This window comes from Mesitornis unicolor, unplaced genomic scaffold (assembly GCF_000695765.1).
Source record: "Mesitornis unicolor isolate BGI_N332 unplaced genomic scaffold, ASM69576v1 scaffold35560, whole genome shotgun sequence".
Classification (NCBI taxonomy): Eukaryota; Metazoa; Chordata; class Aves; order Mesitornithiformes; family Mesitornithidae; genus Mesitornis; species Mesitornis unicolor.
In genome coordinates this window covers 1,818-9,089 of record NW_010159557.1, presented here as the reverse complement: position 1 = coordinate 9,089, position 7,272 = coordinate 1,818, and the positions used below count along the sequence as shown (strand labels likewise).

Here is a 7,272-nt window from a genome sequence, read left to right as displayed (position 1 = left end):
TGTTTTTCCGGGCCTTTCTGTGCCCTGTCCGCCGCCTGCGAACCGCAGCGCCTGCCGCATCGCCTGCTTGTCCTCGTGTGCTTCCAGGGTTTCGATGGGTGGCGCCGGACAGGCAGGTGAGGGTGCCGGGGTCGCAGGCGGCAGTGGCGATGTGGGGGCCGAGCTCTGAGGCGCCCTTTTCCACTTGCAGGCAGTTATTTCTGCTACGACAACCCGACAGCGCTCCAGACGTAGGTTCAACGGGTGAGTAGCTGCGAGAACGGGGTGAAGGAGGCTCGGAAGGTGCGAGCTATCACCTGGGTGGCTCTGTGCTGAAGGGGGCGGCTGGTGAGGGGATGCCTGGAGGACACCGGGCTGGTGTCTCTCCCGAAGTGTCTTGTACGCTCGCTCAGAATATGCACTTATTTCTAACTAGTTCTACTTATGTACTAATTCTGTGTCTCTGTAATTACCTGAAGAATAATTACTTGTTTTTAACTTCCTTCTTTCTTTATGTAGGGTATGAAGGTGAACACAACTCAGTTCATGACCCTCTGTGCATAGTATTCCTGACCCAATGTGGTTCTCTGCTTCTTTGGAGGTTTTCTGATAGAGTATTTGGAATACAGTAAGTTAAAGTGCCTGTCTTTATATGCTGTTGTAAGATATTTTTGTCCCTGTTGCTGGTTCTGGTAAGAACTGTGTAACTGCTTTTTAACTGTGCTGTTTCAGGTTGATGTAATCACTTTAACTGCTGCTAGAGGTAGGCTTGCACTAATACACCAGGCTGTGAATGGAGTACAGACTTGCCTCTCCTGTTAGGGGATCCTCTTCAGCAGCCTGTAATATCTTAAACCACTGCAGGTGGTTACCTTGGTGAAAAGAGTTAGTTGGACACAGTGGGGCCTGGGTTAGTGTAGCTAATTAGCAGTTGCTTTATCTGAGCTGAACTGTAGTTAAATGCCTGTTGTTAGCCCAGAGATTGCAACCATGGATTCCTTCTCTAGGGAGAGAAGAGGAAAAAAGGTCTCTAGGAGGACAAGGGGAATAAAAAGTGCTTCTTCCAGATGCTTGTCAGGCGGGAATCCCATTTGCTTTTACAGGTGGTATTCAATTCAATTGAATTTATGAGCTAATGCAACATATGGTGTGGATTTTTACGGCACTTCTAATATCTCCATTGAAACACTGTTAGGGTTGTATAAAGTTTCAGTTTGTGATGGTATATATTGTTGCAATGGTTAATTTATGACAAACACTGACCAAAACAGCAGGGAATCATTTTATCATAGTTGCTAGCAGTTTATGTTCCAGTCTAGCATCTGTTTGTTTTAAACACTGTTCAATAATCAGTCTGCCTGTTGTTCCTTTTGAATTCATATAACATGAAATACATTATTCTTCGCATGAGTCTGTTCTTCCTAGGGGAGCACAGTGAACATGGGTATCATGGGATGGATATACTCTAGAGTTCGAGATCTTCTGGGCTATACTGGTCCCAGTACTCTTGGGTTAATTCTTATGATAGGTCAGTAATATTTCAAATTGATGTCACCTACTATTTTAAGCTTCTGAATTTGGACAGCGTGCATACTAACTTGAAAGTAGGACAAATGTATTTGAGACTAAGAAGAGCAATTCAAATACTGTTTGTATCAATGGCTAATATTCTTATGCAGAGTGTATGATTACTGTGCCTGATAAAATGCTGTGTGATTTTTGTGGTTGCCAAATTCAAGTTAGTATCCTACAGAGATGAGATACTTAGCATGCTTCGAGTAAAGACTTGAAAAAATTTTCTGAAGGGTACCAAGTCAGAGCTTGTGTGTAGCTGTCTGATGTGTAACAATGAAATCTTAAGTGCCTTTGGATGTGTATTCCTTTCCTTCAGAGTCATGGGTAGTAAGCCCCTGGTGTTGGTAACAAGGCCCAGGCTTTGTTTCTGTCATTGTGAGATACAGACAGGGAGCTCAGCTGTGCTGAGTGGGAGTGCTGGTAGTGTTTTAGATAAAATAAACATAGCTGCATGTTTGTACTCTAATTCAAGGCACATGTGTGACAAGCTTCAGTATTTACACCTTGCTCTTGAGTTGTACAGCTATTGAGTCTTACACATAAGACAAGCCATGTTAAACTTAGTTTGTATTAGATATGTAAAGTACCCTACTCTAGTTGTGCTTAACAGCCAAATTACTATTTGAGTCAACAACTAAAGATGTTGCATTGCCTTCTTGCAGGTGGTCTAATGTCTCTTTTCACTGACCTGTGCATTAATCCTTGCTTATCTGGACAAGAGAGCAGAGAAGCTGCTTTGTAAAGAGCAAGGGAAAAGAAGTGAGTGGAGTGGCTGAACCTGCCCTGGGCTTCATTCTTTCGCTCTGGAGCAGACTCTGCGCTGTGCGGGTTTGCATTTCAGGTAATCTAGTCACTGCTGCTTAACATCTTTTTCACAGTTATAGCTTTAGTCATAATTTTTAGTTAATTTTTATATCAGTAGCAAGTTTTACAGTTTTAAACACCAGTTTACAGGCAGATGCACTATAATCTGCTTTACTTATAAAGCATGTGGAGAGCCTCTGAGTTCACACCAGTTTTACCTGTGCCATTGCCACTGGTGCTTTGCTTTGTTGGAATTGGTCTTATTTCCTTTAATAGGTGTGCAGAAACATGCAGCTCTTCTCCACCAATGTGTGGTGGTTTGAGTTTTCTGCGTGGGAGAATTTAGGCCAATTAAAAATAAACTAAATTTGAGATCCAAGTGAGAGCATATAATATGAAACTTCAGGCATAAATTTCACTAGCTGATCAAACATTTCCCTGAAAACATAGTTTGTAATTAATTCTGCTGTGTAAGACTTTCAGAGACTTTAGAGAACTTGTGCATCCAGCTTAATGTGAGCAAGGCAATTTGTTCTTGACTTTGGCACTGTTGATTTAAGACTTTTATATCCTTAACAACTCTCACTGTGTAAACTTTAAACGAGAGTAGATAGTGGCAGGAATATATGCTTTAGTAGTGACTTGTGATCACTTAATGCTTATTCAGTGTGGATGAATTTCAGATGTCCTTATACTGACTGAGAAAATATTGTCTCTTGCCCTGCTCCAGGTAAAGTGATTAAGCTGACTGATGTGAAGGACTTCTCTTTGTCCTTGAGGCTTATATTTGTCCTCTGTGTCTGTTACTATGCAGTGGTTTTCCCTTTCATTGGACTTGGAAAGTAAGTGTCTCATGTAGCTATTCCCCCTGAATTTGGCTAGGGTTTTAACTAGCTACTTAGAAAGGGAGAGGTGCGGGCTAAAATTTCAGAATCCTAGATGGTTACAGAACCACTGGTCTCCCAGCAGGTCTGTGCTGTGGCTTGTCACTTCTTCTGTGGCTTTGTTCACTATACTCGTATATACAAATTAACACAACTCTTACAGTTTCCTTATCTGCTGAGCTTCGTTGGGAAATACCATTGCTTAACATCGGCTGAGTTGTCCAAACTCAAAAGCATAAATGCATGCTCCATTTCTGGATTAAGACCTCATACAGATTTAAAGTACAACATGAGTTTTGGTGTGGAAGGCTGTGGATGGTTGTCGCGTAGAATTCCTTCCATACTCATAAGCTATTCATTGAGTGTGAGGTAGTTACAGCTTCAGCCAGAAGTTCTCTTGCTGTGCTGACTTTGGTATCTATCAAGTTGAAACTTTCAAGCTTCAGCATTGATATGCAGGTTTCCCTTTTGAACCACAGACTTGATCTAACAGCTCAGTCAAATGGATTTTGCGTATGCTTGGGATTAGAAACAGATCTCCTGAGCTCAGTGCATGTTTGAAGTTGAGGGAGATGTAAAAGTCTGAGATTACTTGGAAAGGCCTCACAATCAGCAGTACAGACGCCTGTCTATTGCTTGTGCAGATATTCTAAAAGATATCACTTTAGCCTCTTAAAGAATGCTCATTGCTCATATCTCATTCTTGGGTTCCATGTTGGTTATGTACTTTAGATGCTTTCTCCAAAGTGTAATTTGAATAGTCCTTTGTAGAGAAATTTGTGGAGTCTGATAAGAAGTTCCTAAATGCATTATAAATGAAGATTTGAGATGGGATGTTTATGTCAAAGCTATATAGCTATATTTAAAAGTTTTCTGTGAACTAGGTGGTTGTGTCTTTACGTTGTCTCTCTTTTCTTTCATGTCATACAAGTGTTTATTTTTCTAAATCTGTTTTTGTTTTATCTTTAGAGTTTTCTTTATTGAGAAATTCAAATTTTCATCTCAAGAGGCAAGTACAATTAACGGATATACTGTGGTTGATTTAACAAGTATATATGGCACTGCTGTGTTCTAGGGGTGTGTGTATCTTTGGGCTCTGACCATGTGGGATGAAATTTGTGATCTGCTGTTGTAGGTGCTGACTTGCATTTAAGTGGACAGATAGATTTCACATGGTTCAAGGAGTAATTGGAAGGTGTGGGTGTCTGTTTAAATAAAAATGTCTTAGATGCTCACATTGAGGAATCAGAAAGAAAAGGATCTGTCTAAATGGCAGTATTTTGGTAGTTGGTGATTCCCTTCTGAGTGATAAAAGCAGTTTAATAGCAACACTAAATTAACTAAACTTTCCCAATTTGAAGCTGGAGTTACGATGTGGCAAAAAACCAAACAAACGACAAAACACTCACTGGTATAAGATTCCAAGAGCTCTGAGTATGTCACTATTTCCTTGGCTTTGAATGATTCATATCCTCAGGCCTCTTGGTAATTTTGAGTTTTAGGGTTTGGGCTTTCTTGTGTGATTTTTCTTATGGCCTTACAGGTAACAGGGGAATTTGATGTTTTGTCTGGAGATGCTTGTATTGTGTAACACCTAAAGCTGTCCATGGCTTGCTGGTGTTCAGTTCTCTTGTTTTTATTCTTTTGCAGTATTGTGTGTATCATACCAGCACCCGTGTCCCCAGTGTCTGGACTCTTGGTGGATACACTTGGAAAGAATATCACCTGGGTTTTCTGTGCTGTAGTAACTACACTTGCTCCTCACGTTATATTGGCTTTTACTTTCTGGAACCCCTGGGTAGCGATGGTAACTAATTCTCTGAGACTTACTGCTAAATATGATAAAATAAGAAATGGAGTTGGTGATGAATTATTCTGCATAAGTTGCCACTGTCTTCTGACTGTTTAGGTAGTCCTCAAAACCTGATTTTAAGAAGTATATGCTGTATGAAACAGTCTGAAGACTCAAAATATGGAAGATGCATAATACAGGCAAATAACAGGAGCTATCTGCAGCCTAAAAATAACACTTTGGATTTGGTGTTTTGTGGAGGGAAGCAGTAGTTATGTATGTGTGTTTTGAGGTGGAAAATACTGACTACTGCTGTCTGTAGCAGTAATTTTATAGTTGTTTAGTGCAAAAGGGTGTTCTTCATTTTAGAAAGGATGGGATTAGACCAGAGGGCTCTATGGAGGGGCAATTCCTTCAGAGAAGGCCGTATTTCATCACAGTTCAGCTGGGTTTTGTTGCAGAGGTCTGCTCTAGTGCTTCGTGGACAAGGTGCTTGCTTTTCTCATAAAACTTATTCTTCTGGTGTAGTTTTGAAGGTTATTACTATCATATAATTAAAACACTTTCAGTTAAACTGTTTCTAATGTGAATGTGCTGTATTGGATAGTGGTAAACCTCAATAAAAATTGTGGCTATTGATTTCCCCTTCCTAGGACAGGTTCCCTGAGAAATTGCTTTTTAAGTAAGGTTTACAGGCGTACATACAGTGCCCACCCGTGTATCAGGGTTGAAAACAGGTTCCTTGTTTTTCAGGTTGTTTCTCTAGTGAGTTGCAGCATTGATCTTTACCTCTGGGTATTCAAGACAGGCTCTTTACTTAATGCTAATTAGATCGGGTTTAGTTTGTGGGTCACTCCTGGAAAAAGTTCTCTCTCCTTGTAAATGTGCATATTTATTTAGGACAGTATGGCAAAAAGTGTTCTTTCAGCTCTTTTTTTTACCCTTCTGGGAGAAGGAGAAAACCAATATGTTTGTTCATTAGAAGCTTATAGAAAAAATGTATCTTATCTAATGTCTGTTTACTTATGTATTTCACCAATGTTCACTAGGGGTTGCCTGCTTATTGCTTGCCTGTGCCCTGTGACCCAGCATGGCCTTTGTTCCAGAGCATCAGCTGGGAGCTGCTTGTGACTTGTAAGTGCTTAGATCTGTCTGTTTGTGCCGCTCTAGAGTGACCATGTCCCGATACTGATCTTGAACCACTGAATGTCAAGTAATTCTAACAAGTTAATGGTTAATAATTCCTCCAAGTTCAGCCTAGCAGGAAGTCTTGTGTAGTTTCAGGATGTGTATGTGTGGTAGAGCTTGTGGTTGTGGTAGATGCACAGAAACTTCTACATGAAGGGCCACAAGGAAGACCCAGGGAACTCCAGAGCTGTCAGTCTGACCTCGGTGCCAGGGAAGGTGATGGAACAAATCATCCTGAGTGCCATCACACGGCATGTGCAGGACAACCAAGCGATCAGGCCCAGTCAGCATGGGTTCAGGAAGGGCAGGTCCTGCTTGACCAATCTTCTCTCCTTTTATGATGAGGTGAGCTGCTTGGTGAATGAGGGGAAGGCTGTGGACATTGTCTACCTGGACTTTAGAGACATTGTGGAGTCTCCTTCTCTGCAGACATTCAAAACCCTGGACACGTTCCTGTGTGACCTGGTCTGGGTGATCCTGCTCTGGCAGGGGGGTTGGACTGGATGAGCTTTCCAGGTCTCTTCCAACTCCTAATATTCTGTGATATTTCTGAAAAAATGTGGAGTCATAACTGTTATATATGTCATAACATACGGGGAGAAGCTAATCTTACTGTTTTTTGGGGGCCACTAATGATGTCTTCTGTAAAAATAAAATTCTACACAGTGGTAATCCTTTGTGTTATTATTCAGTCTATCCAGAATTTCAGTCTGGCAGTTATTGCTGTAGTAGCTGGGATGATTCTGGACACAAGAGGATACTTGTTCTTTGAAGTCTTCTTCAGTGCTTGTGTTTGCTGTAAGTATTAAAAACACTGAAAATGGATTCTGTACCTTCAAGAAACTTTCTTAGGCTTTTTTCTTAGTGTTTCCTGTGAAGCAGTAATAACTCCTTTCTTACAGATAGATTAGGGGCTTCAACTAGGGGAATATTGAAAATTACTCAAACCTAGTGAAGTGTTTTGTGGTTTTCTTGAAGTGATTTAATCTAAGTAGTTGCAGTGTTTGGGGGGGCGGAAGAATTAGTAAAAGAGTAGGTGACTGATACTCT

The 7,272-nt window shown here is 40.9% G+C and overlaps 1 pseudogene; it reads left to right on the top strand.

Moving 5' to 3' along the window:
• The window catches only part of LOC104542681, a 7,081-nt pseudogene extending 61 nt beyond the window's left edge, over positions 1–7,020 (top strand).
• Positions 7,021–7,272: the final 252 nt, after the last annotated feature.